The sequence below is a fragment of the Lasioglossum baleicum genome, chromosome 6 (assembly GCF_051020765.1).
Source record: "Lasioglossum baleicum chromosome 6, iyLasBale1, whole genome shotgun sequence".
In the NCBI taxonomy this organism is placed as follows: Eukaryota; Metazoa; Arthropoda; class Insecta; order Hymenoptera; family Halictidae; genus Lasioglossum; species Lasioglossum baleicum.
The window spans coordinates 10,482,646-10,499,843 of NC_134934.1; the positions used below are offsets into that span (position 1 = coordinate 10,482,646).

General features: G+C 46.8%; 1 protein-coding gene across 3 annotated transcripts in view; it reads right to left on the reverse strand.

The window, feature by feature from the left end:
- 14-3-3zeta (tyrosine 3-monooxygenase/tryptophan 5-monooxygenase activation protein zeta) overlaps window positions 1–17,198 on the reverse strand; it is a 30,145-nt gene that overhangs the window by 11,855 nt on the left and 1,092 nt on the right. The window contains exon 1 of one of the 3 annotated variants that reach the window (XM_076426534.1): window positions 4,288–4,545. The exons of 1 other annotated variant lie outside the window; for it this stretch is intronic. The gene's annotated coding sequence lies outside the window, so the exon portion shown is untranslated. Of the gene's footprint in view, window positions 1–4,287; window positions 4,546–17,198 lie in introns of those variants that run through there. One more of the 3 variants, XM_076426532.1, reaches the window with a different exon arrangement.

A 17,198-nucleotide genomic window follows, 5' to 3' on the forward strand; every position in this document is an offset into this window, starting at 1 on the left:
TTTCGGAGCGTATTTATACCAGTTGACAAAACACATTTTTAAAATTTTCGTTATTCCGTCAGCTAAAAAAGTCGTAAAAATCAATTTTTACTATTGTTTTTCACAATTCCGACCAAATGCATTTACTGAACTAATTCTTCTAGCCTTACAGAGAAATAGAAGTCGTTTGCTCCATTCATATAAAAGTTATTCTAGTTCAAAGTGTGTGGAATCAGTCATGCTCCTTACTGTAAATGTGTCGCGGACGCGGATCGATTGCCCGAGAATCCCACGGTGAATCGAACGGAACGAAGAAAGAGGTTAATATTTCTGAACGAGACGCTATACCCGGCGACGCTCGGTGCCCCGAGTCGGACGGAAAACGGGGTTCGAGGCTGCGATCGATATGCGTGCGGTACCACTACTCTCGTAGTGGTTATTTCTTTCGACGAGAGAGACCAGTTGTAACAGAGTTTTACTCGCGCGTTTAGGTCCAAAGAACGCGAATATGCTGATTCTCGATTCCCGTGCAGATGTACTTTCCGCGTTCTGTCTACACATGACGGCAATCAAGTCATATGTTCGTTGAACTTGATACCCGAAACAATTCCCCAAGAAGGAACTTCATTGTTCCTTACGTAGTCAACCAAAATGATTATCTAGAACCTTTCTGTATTTATAGTGTTCGCACATATTCTCATTATAAGACTATCAATTAATACAGGGTGGTCCATTTATCTTGAGACAGTCAATTATTACGGACACCAGCAGAAATATGAAAAAATGTTTCATGTGAAATATTCTTCATATTAAGGGGCACATTTAATGGCGCTGTGCACATTTCTCCATAATGACCCTTTAACGGTCAGATGGAGGGCTTATTCATTTTTTCAAATGGAAATCCATATTTAACTTCCCGATTTATAGGGAAGTTATTGTTTTCTATTTCATATTCTTATTCTACATCGAAAAGCAATAATATTTCGTATAAAACATTTTTCCCTAGCGTGCACGGTTTTATCAAACAAATTGTGGTGAATATCCCAATATTTGTAATACCGAGTTTGATCTGAAAAAAATTCTGAGTCTGATTTGAAGTCATAAAAATCTAGTAAGCTGTGACAGGAGTACGTGTGTAGTACATTGAGCATCGTAGGTGGCGTTATTACCGCCTGCTAGATGAAGATTCACAATACATACACGTTGTATGCCATTATGCAAGCTTTGCAACATTTATCATGGTACCGTTAAAAAATGGTAAGTTCAGGAAAAGAATGTTTTACACGAAATATTATTATATTTCGATGTAGAATAAGAATATGAAATAAAAAACATGGGTTTCCATTTGAAAAATGAAGTTGCCCTTCGTCTGACCCTTAAAGAGCCATTATGGAAAAATGTGCATAGCGCCATTAAATGTGCCCCTTCATATGAAAAATATTTCACATAAAACATTCTTTCATATTCCTGCTGGTTTCCGTAATAATTGACTGTCTCAAGACAAATGGGCCAGCCTATAATATCGAGTAAAGAATGGTCGTATTTCAAAGATTGCAAATTATCTATTTAAATCATAATTACACCTTGTAATATTGTAATACCAGATTGTATGTAATACCAACCTGTAAAATTGCAATATCACAATTGTAAAGTGAAATGGACCCATTTAAGGGTTTAAAAAGTCTTCGATAAAAAAGAAAAAAGAATGGACATTCAGATTAATTTTGTAAGATCCTTTAGACGAAAGAAATGTTAGCAATTTTGACTAGTTCGCGAGCGACGGCCCCGGCCCGAAGCGGAGCCCGACTCTGTGAAATTCCAGCGCGGTTTCGTCGGTCGAGTCAACGCTAATGACGACATCGTGCCGATTACGAACGGCGGCTGTTAACGACGAAAACGAATCGTTATCGACGCGATAGCGTTCGCAATCGCCGATGTTTGCGGCAACGTTACGACGCAACACTCCAAGAGAAAAGACGGAAAATGATTTTGGAATCACCGGCGAAGGAACAGAATCATTTTCCTAGGTTTTTCTATGTCGTACACGTGCGCGGAAGAAAAGTATTTCGAGATTATCTGTTTCGGTCGAGCGTCGCCTAGGCGTTCGCGCGGGCGCGTTGCGATTGGTTGGAGTACTTTGGAGGAAGCGGTGCCCTCGTGGCACGAGGCGTAGCCGTCTCGAAGGAGGCGGCTGTTCCGCCGAGGAATATTCGGAAGCGACCTTTCGTTTTCGAGCGAGACGCGTCCTCGATGAAATTCCGCGGTGTTCCGACTCGAATTTTATCGTTGATTCGCGACGCGTAGATCGCGCGCGATTATAGCGAAGCGAGGAGCGCGTCAACGGGCGGATAAGCGAAAGCGCGAGGCATAGATACAGGCAAACAGAAGGGAAGGTCGGCCGCCGAGGAATATTTGGAAGCGACCTTTCGTTTTCGAGCGAGACGCGCCCTGGATAAAATTCCGCGGTGTTCCGACTCGAATTTTATCGTTGATCCGCGACGCGTAGATCGCGCGCGATTATAGCGAAGCGAGGAGCGCGTCAACGGGCGGATAAGCGAAAGCGCGAGCATAGATATAGGCAAACGGAAGGGAAGGTCGGCCGCCGAGAGAGAATCCTTTGCTCGGTGAAACCCGGACAGAAATATTAAACCGGTAGGTGTATTCGACGTCCTATATTTAATCGCGCGATCACCTGGCTTTGGGTTAGCGAATGCTCTCGGACAGGCGACAGTGTTGCCGGATCCGCGAGAGCACCGACGAGAAACAACATCGCGCGTCGCCGTTGAAATATTTCCGGCGTAGACACGTAGTATATCGCGAGCGGAGCGAAGTCGCGAATGGAACGCGACGTTCGCCGGCCGGTTTTTCTCTCTCTCTCGTCTCGCGGTTTCGTTCGAAACCGCTTCGGAGCCACGGCTAAGATTATTTCGAATGTAATGGCTCCGCGAGCGACGGAGAGCGTCGGCGAGATCTCCAACGCGAATACCTATGATTCACGACGCGACTCGTCTTCCGAGGAATCTCGAGTTGGACCGCGTGCCAAGTTCACCAGCGGAAACCGTACGAACGATCACGCGGCTGGCTGTTACCGGTTATCATCGGAACAGTGACTGCGCGAGATTCGAGCCGAAACGAGCGCGACTAATGTCGTTCTCTCTCTCATGGTCGCGATAATAATATCGTTCGATATTATCGAACGACTATGCGGGTTTATCAAGCGACTGTATCTCGTTGTCACGGCTCTCGATAAATCTCGGTTCGATGACTCGTGCGCGACACAGCCTCTGGCGGATACGATCGCGCCGAGAATCGTTATCGGTTGCGAGAGCTCGTCGAACACGGTCGATAAAAATCACTTTGGGATTTCCAAAAATAGTACGCGAGAAGCTACGGAGCGTAATATGGCCACGACATGGCCGAGGACGCGAGAGGAGCAACGTTTTATCGAACGTGCGCGAGCATGCACGATGGAAAGAGAGGATGGAAAGCCGAAAAAGGAGATCCGAAGCTTCCGCGGATAGGGAACCACGACCTCGTTGCCAGATCGAAGGTTATACGCGGAACACGCCGTCGTCGCCGTATGTCGATCGGTAACGAATTTGAGGTTATGGTCGGGGCACAATCGCGATCACGATTCGAGAGGCAGCCAGACAGAGCGCCACGGCGCTACTTTCACGAAGCGAGAGCGAAATTCCTCGTCTACGCTCTCTCTCTCTCTCTCTCTCTCTCTCTCTCTCTCTCTCTCTCTCCCCCTCTCTCTTTCGGGCTACACGCCCCGTCCTCGAGCTACTCGGTTCCGTGGCGCACGATACGCACACGAGAAACGAGAGAACGACGGAGAGGAACAAAGAAACCGATGCAACGGATCGGTTTTGCTTCCGGCGAGGCTAATCGGCGTCGTCGCAGAGGACCACGCACCGATTTCATTCTTCTACGTCGTAGTCACGCGATACGGCGCGTTGTACAACGTACAAGTTCTCTTCGGATTCCGATGGTTCGATAGGCAGCGCGTTAGGCGGGCAGGTTCTAGCACGTTCTCGAAGAATCTCCGGCTCGGAAATAGGGTAATGCGCAGCGGCATGCATCAACGGAAACGAGAACGAGGTGTTCGGAGAGGAGAGATAATGCAAGAAAGGAAAGGAAACGGGAGGTTACGCGTGCGTCGAGCTATATAACCGAGTTATAGAGACAGAACGGCGACTACGGGAGAGAGAAAGAGAGAGAGAGAGAGAGAGCTAGGCAACTACGGAGCGCCGGGTTTTAGAAAGCAAATAGTAATGCAGGGGCGACGTGACGTCGCAGTCTTACCTATAGTTAAAGTCTTTTGTACAATAAATACTTAAATAAATACACGGTGCGTCTCGGTGCGTATTCCGTGGGGATATCGCGCGGCAAACAGGAGGGGGTCCGAAAAACTGACTAGACTCTCGGTATTGCTAGTGTTTCTTTTGATCCGGGGGGGTAAAGAGCGAGAGCGTATTACGCGGAGAAACTACGCCGGGTCTTTTTCCTCAATCACACTCGGTTACGATACCACACATCCCTCAGTGACCACTCCCGCACAGCGACTGAGCCGGCAACGCTGCTCGTGGTGGGGACTCGGCGTGCCTCGTGCAGGGATTCGGCGGTGCTCGTCCGCTTTCGAGCCCCGTCGGCACGCCTCGGCACGGCTCGGGCCCGAGCCGAGGTATTGATCGGCTCGCCCAGCATGGACGGCTCGGTGAGGTTGGGTGGGGCAGCGGTACGCGACTGTCCCGGGACACCAGAGACATGGAACGCGATGCGCCTCGCCGATCAGCCCCGAACCGATCCGAGCTGATCCGAGCCGCGACGCGCCACCGAACTACCACGCCGTGCTGCGCTGCAGCGCGTCACGACACCCTTCTCTCTCTATCTCTATTCTCTACTATCTTCCATCTTCTATTTTCTACCTGCTATCTGCTATGCGATACATTTTCTCGTTACCGCATTCACCGGCCGTAATCCCATCCCATTTTCTTTTCTCTTTCCGCTCTCCACCCATTTCCATTTCCTCCCCATACCTCTCGTTCGACCAGCTTTCAATTAGGTCCATCCGTCGACGCGTTCAAGACGCTCGAGCTCTCTATCGTCGATCGATAACCGTCCACGAAACGATCGAAATCGGATTGTCAAGGTGACGCATTGTCGCACCGGCACAGCGCACACGTCGATTCGTGTTTACGCCTCGATGAAAATACACCCCACCGCTTGTGTGCGAAGCGTAACACGCGACACGTGTGAAAGAAGACAAATGACGCTGGCTCGTCGCTTAGAACTAATTCCTAGATATCGCGCACGATCGGGCGTATTCTTCGCCGAGAATTTTACTGGCGATTAGCTGATGACCGCGATAAATAAGCAGCTGTACAATCTGCGTATTTCTTTTTCGCAAGGTTGAGACGGTTTCTAGTTTCGTTGGAGGAGAAACGGAAGAAGTTTAAGACAGCAGCTTCGAGCCTCGAACGGTTCTAATAAAGTCGTCGCGGGGTGGCGGAGAGGGCTAAGAGAGAGAGATAAAAGGTAAATAGAAAAAGAGGTAATTATACAAGGCTACAATAGGGGAATCGAGAAGACGAGCGCAGAAGTAGGGGCTGGCTGGTGAGGTTGAAATGAAATATTGATCTGCGGAGGCGCGCGCAACCCCTGCAGCCGACCCGCCCTTCCTTCTTCCTTGGCGGCCATTTTCCGGCTCTCGTACTTTCCTTGGCTCTCTTTCTCTCTTTGTCTTAGTTAGCCCGACGTTTCATCTGCAGAGGCCCCCTTTTCAAATTTCTCGCCTCCCGCGGGCAATCTATTTCACGCACTTCCTTATCTTTTCGAACCCATCGCGCGCGAAACAGGACTGTTTCTGTTTCGCGACGTTTAATCGCCGTTCTGTTTGCTCAAGTGTGGCGCGGAGATGCTCGGCGAACGGGCAAAGATAAGAAGCAATTCCGATCGGGATCCATTACTTTTTCCCTGTCGTCCACGCGTCGATGGTCTCGTTCGTTCTCCAAACCGAGCACGGGAATGCTATACGCGAGCCCCTGGTCAATCGATACGGAGGTATGTCGCGTAACGAACGCGTTCGGCTGTCCCATGCGGCGCTTATTTCCATCGACGAGCGTCGCGATCGAATTCAACCTGTCCGCCGGAGTCGAGGGAGGATTCGCGACGACTACGAATACGGAATGTGTGTCTAGGTTTCCGATGGCTGCGGTAAATTCGATGGGGAAGAACTCCGCCTCGGCCAACCGGTGCCGCATCGTTTGCCAAACGTATTACAATGCAAAATACAGAGCAGCAAACGGACGAAGCGGATTGGCGTGATGCCGCGAGTAGTGTTGCGAAGGCGTTGCATCGCGTCGCGTAATGGTAATCGATAAAGTCGGTCTTACTGGCCAATTTCCGTATTATTCGCGGCAGTTTGCTTCGGGTTCGAGATACGCGCGAGTCAAGCGGGGATCATCGAGCGCGAATTAATTTTCCACGGGGAGCTTTTCAGGCATTCACGATATAGCTCGAGGTTCGCGGGGAAACCGCCGGAAGCGACGGAGAACGCGAGAAGAGGTTGACGACGTCGAGAGTCGCGGTTATCCGGCGATATTTAACGCTCCGTCTCGGGAACGAGCTTGTACGCTAGGTTAGTAACACGTAGATCAATATTAGCTCGCGGTTTGCGCGTGACAGCCCCGTCCCGCTGCTATAGAAAGCCGTTTATTCTCATTTTGTGTCGCGCAAACAGGTTGCGAGCTACAAAAGGCGAACGGTAGCATCTACTCGGAACTACGTGGCTACGTGGCCTGCAACTCGACGCGGCGCCCGCCGACTCGATTCGCCGATAAAGAGACACGTGCTCCGCGGACCGCCATGCCCGATGGAACAACGGATACGTCGCTGCTGTTCGCTAAATTCAAGTACTGGCGATTAGACACCGAGACATGGGCGGCGCGCGTGTGAAAAACGATAAGACGAGGCTGGTCTCTCGCGCGCTACCGTACCAATTTCAATTTGAACGCGTATTATCTTCCCTCTCGCACACGTTCGACGAAAAATAAAGCACGCGCGCGTACTATCGAGCGGCAAGGAAGCGTAACTATTACGACACTGACCTTGCTCGCGCGCGCGGCGAGCCACAGAGCGTCGTGGGGCTGCTCGCAACGATTCGCGAGTTTACCCGAGCCTCGCTCGAAAAAGGTTTTCCCGGCGGTCGCGCGGAGAGGTGGCGCGGATTCGTCGGAATGGAATGGAACGGAACGCATTCAAGGGTATTTCGTTATTGATTTTCAATAGGAAACAAGCACTATTTTTACTTCCGCGCTCGAGAAGATTCGCCGAGCCTCGGGCCGATCGATCGATCGAAAGGGGCCGCCGAGGTGGTTTCGAGAGAGACGACCGCGTCACACCGGCACCGCAGCCGGGAAAACGGTGCCGCCGCTGCCGTTCGTTTCGACCAACGCGCCCCGCGTGCCGAGAAGAACAGCCTGGGCGAAACAGTTTCAAGGCGATACAGGAAGCGTGCGTATCGACGTCGATTAGCTCGCCGGGGACCAGGCCTCCAGGCAAAGGTGTCCGCCGCGAATATCGATCGCACCTTCTGCCTCCCGCGGCCCCGTAGTACCTTGCCTGCACTCCGCATCACCCTGGCCAACCTGGACACGTCCGACCAGCGACGTCGGAACCCTCCAATCGACAGATTATAGAAATTGCGATATCGATCAACGTTCAATTTCTCGACGGCGTTAGGTAGACCTTTCTGGGAAACCGAAAGGGAAGATTCTCCCCTGCAACCTACATTTTCAGTTTACGTAAACGGATCCGGAACCCAGAGCCGGGACGCGTCCTGTCCTATTTCCCGTTCATTGCTGCTTTCGATGAGATGAACGATAAATTGCACTTCGTATTATTATTATTATATACGGACCGAGGTCCCCTTTTATCCAAATTTTTAGAGTTGTTTACAGTGGAACTGATCAAAACAAAAAGAAACATAAAAAAAAGTATACCCGGGTTTTGGAGGTGACATTCGCCCGCGGCGGGATTTTAATCGAGCTTGAACCATTCGATAGCCTATCCAGAAAATTCTTATTGCATAGTAGTCTGCGGATTTGACGCATTCACCGCAAAAAAGCAATAGCTGACATTATCGTATTATTTTCGATTTATCGAAAATATTTCAAGAAGAAACACGTTCCAATTCAGCTTCTGGACATTGCGATTCGGCTGGGCAATTTTTATTTTGCACAAAGATCCGCTGTCTAATTATCAGTTACTTGATAATCAAGTTTGCACCTTACACTATAATTTAGTTCACTACAGAACGAATCGATTGATCAGTCGGTGTTACTACATAGTATTACCGATGGCGGTCGCCGATGTGTTAAGTTCAATAACGGGATTTAACGTTGATTTCGAAGTCGTAGGTTTGAAAACGCATCGAAGAGAATTGATGCGTACAGGTTTGAACAGGAACAGGGTTATCGCGAACGGCGAAACTTCAGTTCGAAGGAAAAAGCGAATCGAGCCTGCTGCGCGGCGAATCCAGGTGCATCGAGGCACGTCCAGGTGTACGGGCGTCTGGACGTCGATCGAATCCTTCTCCCCCGACGACCAAAACTCGCTTGCCTCGTCGTTCTGCGTTTGACACGAGAAACGAGCACTCGAGGATCGATAAAGGGCTGGCTGGTCACGATGGGGAACTGGTTTCCGTGAAACCGTAACGATCCAAACTACAAAGGCAGACCGCGTGCCACAGGTGGCAGTGTAGGGATGGTGTTACGTAGGTGTTACGCGAGAGTGTCATGTATCTCGCAGCCCCTCCCCTTTCTCGCTCTCTTCTCGAGAGTCTTCTTCGCCGTCCAAAGGACCATCGAATTCCAGAAGCTGATTTTTTTTTCAAGTTACGACGCGACGGTCGATCGAAGATGCATCGTAAAATGCACGACAGCTCAGCGCTGCTAAACGCGTCACGGCGCGTGCGGCTCTGCCAATGCCATTCACTCGGTCTCGCCTAATACGCTCTGCCGTTACCACCTACCTATTGCTTTCATTCACCTGCGACGAAATTCTACGCTGATTCGCCACGAAAGAAACCGATAGAGATAGCCTCCTGTAACGCGATTAATAAATTTCTCAGGTTTCGTGCATACAAGACAAACAATCCAATGGCAATCTTTGATCATGATTACTCTAAAATATTCAACATAGTCAACCTGGAAACATTATCTGATCGAAGAATAGTATCCGACCAGAGATTGTGCCGCACTCCTAAGGCAAATCAATGTCTACGTACCTCAACGTGTTTCGAGAACTAGAACAGGATTTTGAATGAAATCCAAATCCACATATGGAGTAATAAATCCTTTGAATCGCACTATTACAAGCTCAAACATACTGTACAATAATATTGATTTTTTTAATGGCACGATACAGGCATTCAAAAGAAAATTACGCAAGAGTATTTGTCAACATCGTACCTGTATTTGTTTAGTTTCGCGCCTGTCCCTTCTTATGTAAATTTTAGGTTAAGACTATTTATTTTGTTATGTTTCTTTTTGTTTTTTTTATCAGTTCTTTTGTAAACAACTGTAAACATTTGCATAAAAGGACCTAGGTCCATATACAATAATAATAATTCGTGTCCCGTTATTACAAACGTAGAGTCAGTAGAAGTCGGATCAAGTTAAGTTCTTCCTTATTGTATGTCAGTGAGTTAAGGTTGTTCTGGAGGTACAACGGGAGACAAAAGTACAAGAAATTCGAAATCCGTCAATATATTGGAAATGAAAACCATTCACGAGTATATTTTGCATTAAAAGAATAGATTGATTTGAAAAGCTTTCGTTTAATTAGTGAATTTCATGTTATATTTATTTTTTAATCATATATTTTTTTATCTAGCGCTTTTGAGAAATGGGAAAGCGCATCCCACACGCTTGCAGTCCTGGAAACGCGAGTCTACTGTTGGATTGTTAGTAACAATGCGTCAGCAAGAAAGCAAGAATGAATTTAGTTGCGTGTGAGAATCACTGGCTTTGACAATAAACCAGATGTCAGCTGACCCATGGGCCTGTGAGCGTTTCGTATACCTAACTGCCAGGATAAGAAACAGAACACAGCCCTAGCCCTGGTCCTTTATCTGAAGTGGACAACGGGTTTTTCCACCGTGGAAATTCCATGTTGCCTTTTCGTTTTCTTTTCGCTTCGAGTATAGCCTTCAACGCGACACGACGTCCTTCCAAGCTCAGTCAAATAAACTAGAGTTTGTAAAGAATATACTGTTTGTAGTTTATTCAACCACCCATTTCCAACATCTACCCCCTTAAATGAAAAGGGCCAAGCAGACTAAGATTGCTCCAGCAGCCCCAACCACAATTTTTATTGATATTATGTGGAAAACAATAGTTTTAGGTTGAAAGATAACCCCCTAAAATTTTAAGTCGCTAACCCTTCGTATAAGGATGATATGAGGGTAAATACCCTCAACTGTATCAGGATATTAAGTCCCTTCTTGATCAATTATTTCTTTCCCGATAAGAAACACTGCACTGTACATTATACCATTATAACGACGTAATTTTATTTGTTTTTCGATACTTAACTATGTTCCACTAATCCGACCATCTTGAAACTTTTTTATATGTTAGATGAGCAACAGAATATTGTTCTTGAATTTTTTGAAAGTGGTCACTCGAAGGGTTGCTTGCAAGTACCACCCCTAAAAAATTAAATGATTTTTTTCTACCCTTAATAATTTGGTCACGATGGTGACAAAAAATGTATGATATGAAGGAGGTAAGTTCGAGTATTTTCGTTTTTTATCCGAATATCTTAATTAACAAACGAGAAAAAAAATGATACAGTTAAGGGTATTTACCCTCATATCATCCTTATACGAAGGGTTAGCGACTTAAATTTTTAGGGGGTTATCTTTCAACCTAAAACTAACCTAAACCATTGTTTTCCACATAATATCAATAAAAATTGTGGATGGGCCGCTGAACCAATCTTAGTCTGCTAGGCCCTTTCTAGTCCCTTTCTAGTTACAATCCGAGGGTATACTACCGCCTTAAATGAAATTTCACAGAAATCAGATTGCAATTTTCGCTTCGCATCTTCGCCTTTGCAATTCCCGAATCCGGTAGCAAATTGCGAGACGACGCAACAAATTATCGACGGTTCAAGCCTTACGGACAGCGCCGCGAATTCGGTGAGTCGAAATGAATCCTTCTATGGCGGCCGCTGGGTCGATTCGTACCCGTAACGTAACCAAGTTCTTTCGTTGTGTGGTTTCGTCCACGGGGGGAGAAAGTTGACAAGGAAATTGATGCGTCGTAGGGCAGCGTGTCCGAGGCAAAAGGCTTCGGGGGACTTACCGGAGGGATATGTTTAGCGCGGCGGTCCTGGACGATTTTTCGACCGCGGAACGCGGCTCTATTTCTTGATCGCAAAAGAGAAGAATCGAAAGGGTGTGTTTCGCGGTCGCGCGATCCCGATGCTTTCGCTTATGTGTCCCCCGAGCCGGCAAAAAGTTGCACGCGAGAAGTATACTGGGTGACAAGAAATAACGGAGTTAAACATTTCTTATTATAATTCTGTCAAATCGACGAATTTTGAAAAACCAAGTGATAACAACCATAACGTATAGACCTTTAGTATTCATATATTTAAGAAGTTTCGAAGTGGCCACCCTTTGAGCCGATTCAGAGGCTCAAACGTGTTTTGAAATTTTCGGCTATGGGCCGCAGCTCTTCTGGCGTCATTCGGTCCCACACCCGGCGCAGAGATTTTTTCAGCGACTCGAAACTTTTATGGTGCCGAGCACAGACCCTGGCCTCCAAAATCGACCAAACGCTGGAGTTCATAGAGTTGAGATCCGGTGAGTACGGCGGCCATTCCGCAGATGTGGTGAAACCTGGAAAATGGGATTTGCTACGGTTTTCGTGGATCAAAGGGTCAAAATCAACCAAGAAGTGTATCGACAGGACATTCTCGAAGCCGTCGTACTTCTGTGGGCCCAACAGCACCTCGGCGATCCGGAATGGACGTTACAGCAGGATTCCGCGCCGGCCCACAGGGCGAAAACGACTCAGGAGTGGTGCAAAGTCCATTTTCCAGGTTTCATCACATCTGTGGAATGGCCGCCGTACTCACCGGATCTCAACCCGATGGACTACAGCGTGTGGTCGATTTTGGAGGTCAGGGCCTGTGCTCGGCCCCATAAAAATTTGGAGTCATTGAAAAAATCTCTGTACCAGGAGTGGGACCGAATGGCGGCAGAAGAGCTGCGGCCCATTGCCGAAAATTTCAAGACACGTTTGAGCCTCTGTATCGGCGCAAAGGGTGGCCATTTCGAAACTTCTTAAATATATGAATACTAAAGGTCCATGTTACGGTTGTTATCACTTGGTTTTTCAAAATTCGTCAATTTGACAGAATTGTAATAAGAAATGATTAACTCCGTTATTTCTTGTCACCCTGTATTTACACGTTGCGAGAGCGTGTGCACACAGGGACACGAGGAGAGCGCGTAATGTTCGTACGCGAAATCGCGCGAGCGACTCGAGTTTGTGCGTCAGCCGTCTTGGAATAGCGACTGATGTCAAGCTGCCTGGTTCGTTGGTCAGACGCGTCACCGCGTCGAGTCGTCGCTGTGCCGTGTAGAATACCGACGGGCACGGGTTGTATAGCAAACAAGGTTCAACCAACCGTCGGGTTCGACTCGACCAACGGGGTGGTTTGTCGAGCGAGCACGTTCAAAGGCAGGAACTTTCATGCGAAGTAACTGCGCGAATGATAAACGCGCGTCCGAGGGAACGGACGGTGGGACGATCGCTGCCGGAATCGTGTCAGCAATTTCCTGGAGGATGCGGTCGCGCAGAAATCAGATCGGGATCAGGTTTTTGGGTCGAAAAACAGCAAAGAGGTCGGAGAGGCGCCAGCCGTCCGACCGAGACGACCTACAACCGTGTCCCGAGACGCCAGCTAGCTGGACACAACAGTATTTTCACATTTCTCGATCTGAACTTGGAGTTGAAACAATATCGACGTTCGTTTCTTTGGTGGTTGTCGTCACAGATGATTTTTACCACGTTTTTATTAGCTCGCTTTCTTGTCTGTCTGTTTGTTTTTATACCGAACGAGCGGCAAGAAAGATTGAACGCGGAAATGGAGAATTATGTCTGGTCGTTTACTCGCGGCGAAGTGCCTCTTTTTTGCAACTCTTTGGATTTTGTCGAGGTGGTGTGCACCGTGTGAAACGCTGCGCGCTCGAGAGGGCGGAACAGCCGTAGCTCCCGCCATTTTGCTTGTTCCTCCCTGTTCGTTCGAAGCGCGTAGAACGCAGGGGGAGAGAATAGCCACCGAAGGAACGAGAGAAAGTGGGAAAAGCTCGTGTCGAAACGGTAAGAAAACCGAATGGAATGGACCGGGTGTGTCGGATGATCCCCCGCTGTAAATCCCTGTTCTCGAATTATCCGAACGACCAATGCTGGGTGTCCTGACGCGATGCTTCGAGAAGCGTGGAAACTTTTCCTCGTCGAAGGCGCAACACGACAGAGATAATTCCGGAGCCGAGGAAACGGTCCACGACATCGCCGCGACCACAGGGAAACGCGAAACAATTGAACGGGACACGCGACGCACAACGCACGGGCGGTGACGTTGTCCCAACCGAGATCTTATTATCGAGGAAAATTCAATTTCCGACATTCGCGTGTACGCGCGCACCAGCACGAACCGCCGAACGGGAAACATACGCGATTTTCGATCGCGGTTGCTAAAAAGATCCGCTCTCGCGCCGTTCCAGTTTCATTGTTCGCGCAATAGTATCGAGACGCACGAACCGTCACGGTTCGTCGTAGAAATCGAAAACGTGCACGGTCACGATTTCCGTGTTGGACGAGTCTAACTGGTTTTCGTACGGCCGTGTTTGAAGTAGTGAAGTAATCGGAATAACTACTCGCACGAGACTTCTTTCGAGTGTACTTCACTTCTTACGATTGGAAACGATTTATTATTATTAGACTGCGGATCTTTATGGAAAATAAAAAGTGTTTGCATTAGTTGCAGGACACAGGAGCCAAATAAAAATTGTATTCTTCTTTTAATTATCCTATTAAGCTGAAACTAATACGTTGATGTCCTTAAATATGTTTAACATGTCCACTGCTTTAAATTGTACGTGTCCATTTTTGTCATAAATGCATAAAATCCGCAGTCTAAGTATTATGCATGAGCCGAATATTATGGCGTGCGTATAGTAAATCTCAGAACAACTTTTTTATGAATGGACCAAACGACTTCAATTTTTCTGTAAGGCTAGAAGAATTAGTTTAGTAAATGACGTCTAATAAATAAGTTCAAAAAATGCATTTGGTTGGGGGGAATTGTGAAAAACAATAGTAAAAATTGATTTTTACAACTTTTCTAGCTGGCCCAATAACGAAAATTCAAAAGATGTGTCTGGTCAAGTGCTATAAATTATATGTATACGCTCTGAAAATTTCATCGAAATTGGTTAATTGGTTTACGAATTATAAACGATTTCACATGGAAGTTCTAGAGTGACAACATTTATATTTTTACAGTAGCGGTATATTGTTATAAGTATTGTTCATGAATTTTTTCAAATTTTTTGGTTTGCTGCGCCGTTGTTAAAAAAAATGAAAACCGATTTTTTCGGTCGTTTTTTCCGCGAAGAACTAAGCTAACCTTAAAATTGTTACGTTCTATTTATTCTGTAAGTCTATCAGGCTCTGATAAACCTTGAGCATTGAATCATTGAGTATGAAATCAACTTAATTAATATTTCTACAGTATAAACATTACATCTAGAAATATCAATCACGTTTCCAACAACTCAGTTGGCTCACTAACATGGAAACGCAACAAGCGTAGACCACTGAATATAGCTACAGAGGGTACAGTATTCGCAAAAGTTTAATCCAAAATATACTGATGAATGGCTTTCATTGCCAATATATCGATAGATTCCGAATTTCTTGTACTTTTGTCTCCCATTGTACCTCCAGAACATCCTTAATGTTATGCATGAAATAATCGTGCATCATGGTTCGTTGTGGCCGGTTGCCGTTAATTCAAGGATAGCTTTGACGCGATGCGGTCAGGAGGTATAGGTCCTTCGTGACTCGTGACGTTCGGACGTCAACGATTCGCGGGCTAATTGGTCGCGAATTCGCAATAGCCGCTTCTAATGGAATCGTAACTCGAACTAAATCTCTCGGTCCGGAGTTTCTGGAAATTCGTGCGGTTAAGGGGAAAATCGGTGTACGAAAAAAATAACGATAGAGAGGGGCTGCGATGTGCACATATACGTATATGGGTATATGTGGGTCTCCGCTGATCGAGAGGTTGTGTTGCGACGAGAGACGAAGCGAGGGGAGGGGCCAGGCAGTTGCGGAGGGGAGCGAGAGGAGGCGAGGAGACACGACCCGACTCGACGCAAATCTATAGTCTTGCGTCATCGATCTTTACACCTTTACGCACGCTAAACTGACAGCGGAACGGAAACACAAAAGCCTAATCTCTCGGTCGTATTTCATAATTCGCGGAAAGCTTGTCACAGAGTGAGTCGGCGAAGCTTATCGAGCGACTACGTGCTCTCCAAGTGTGCTCGCGATTGATTCCCGCCGCAGCCAAAGCTAGTCAATAGTATTTTCTGCGATATTCATCCTGAAAGGAGACACGCGTACGTACATCTACCTGTCGGTGGTTTATTTCAGTAGGGCATCGTTATCTCGTGGGTTGATAGGAAAACCGATGGATAGTCGTCGAAGCGCCACGGAGCCGGCACACAATTCGCTTTTCATTAGAATCGATGAGAGATGGTGGGTTCGTAATAGAAAGCGGAGGTGGTCGATCGGAATGAATCGAGAGAGAGGGCGGCGTGTCGGTTATCGCAACGATTCGCAAACAGCGAGACGCATAAAAGAATGCGGCGCGACCTCTGCGAAAGAAGAAGCAACGCGGCGGCTCGTTACGCAAATATGTACGAGCGACGAGAAACGAGGAACGTCATTGACGTGTCACGAACGAGACGCAGCTCGATCGACCAAACGTGCGAGAGAGCGATCAACGGAAAGACAGAGGAGGGCTACTCTCTCGTCGGCCTTGGCGAAAAGAGTAGACCTCGACAGTTCGAGTTGTTCGATGACCGAGAAAGAGTAGGGGGAAACAGTGAGAAAGGGAGTTCATGGTCCCCCACTGTGCGAACATACGCCTACCTTCCGCTAAAATTCACTATTAACGTTATTCTCGCACTTGATCGCGATTATGTCGGCGGCGATCGCCCGGTGGCGAGGCTCGAGAGATGTCGCGTCGCGAAACTTACGTATCTCGTGTTACAATTTCAAAAAATTTCAGTTTATGCACTAATCGAGGCTTCACAGCAGTGCCGTAACGAGGGTATGAAGCGCCTGTGGCAAGTGTCGAACTTGCGCCTCCTCATAACCCAATAATGACAAAAAAATAAAAAATTTTAATGTAACAAGTTAAATTTTACTAAAAATGCAATATATTAAATACTATTAACCTCATCAAAATGAGTTGCCTGTATATATTGCCCGTATTTGTCAAGGTATTTGTATGAATAAATAATCTACAACCTAAATACGAACAAATTTTTATTCATATTCAATGACGACAAAATAAAAGAAATACAAACCATACAGCGACTCCCACGTAATATTCGGACACTCTTAAAAACACCGTAACTTTTCAAATATTGGACTATGCGATTTGAACTTTTTTGGAAAGCTAGAGCAATTAGTTTACTACACGATGTGAAAAGAAATTTGCTTCATAGTACATGTAGCATTGACGTATCTTGATAGATAAAGGGAAAAAGGGGAAAAGTCGTTGCAACAAATTCGAAAAGCTCGAAAATGCTGTAACACTAAACCTAGCACAGTCAAATGACCGGTTTCATAGTTTCCAATTATCGAAATTATAAAAATTCATTTGCGGAAGATAATGGAATAAATCTCGATAAATTTAGTGTTGCCGTTTCTCTAAGGCAATATTTACCAGACACTTTTAATGCGTGGCAGGTTTAGCGTTGAACAGCTTTCGCAATTTTTGGAAGATCAAACTCGATGTTTACGATAAGGAGAGAGACGACGATCCTACTTATCGACGACGGGTACAACAGAACGAGAGGAGAAAACGAGAATCGCAAAATCGAATGCAGCTTTATAGAC